This window comes from Halyomorpha halys, unplaced genomic scaffold (assembly GCF_000696795.3).
Source record: "Halyomorpha halys isolate HHAL.00 unplaced genomic scaffold, Hhal_1.1 Scaffold67.1, whole genome shotgun sequence".
In the NCBI taxonomy this organism is placed as follows: Eukaryota; Metazoa; Arthropoda; class Insecta; order Hemiptera; family Pentatomidae; genus Halyomorpha; species Halyomorpha halys.
In genome coordinates, this window is record NW_027111562.1 from 589,729 (window position 1) to 590,181 (window position 453).

Here is a 453-nt window from a genome sequence, read left to right on the forward strand (position 1 = left end):
GTTTCCTTAAAAATGGCCTAAGGACCGAAACTTTGGAAATTTTAAAATAAAAAGTTAAGAGTAAATTTTGATCATTGAAGATTGTGTTATAACAATAAATATATTATATCACTAATCTAACAATTGGTATCTTTTTTTTTGTTACTAGAAAAATCAAAATAAGACAAAGAAATTTTGTTATTTTACTGAAGTACGTCAAACAGTTCCTGAGACACATGATTTGAAAATCACTTTTTTTTTTTTTTTTTTTTTTATGAAAACTCAATATCTTGGCAAATATTGTATCATTGATACTTCAACTCCTACTAGGAACATCATTACGAACTACATTATAGTGCATTTCACTGACTTTGATTTGAGTACTAAATTGAATACTAATGCATCACAAACACTACAGGCACACATAACATCTATTGAAGAATGGTGTAAAAACTGGAGAATCAAAATAAATCC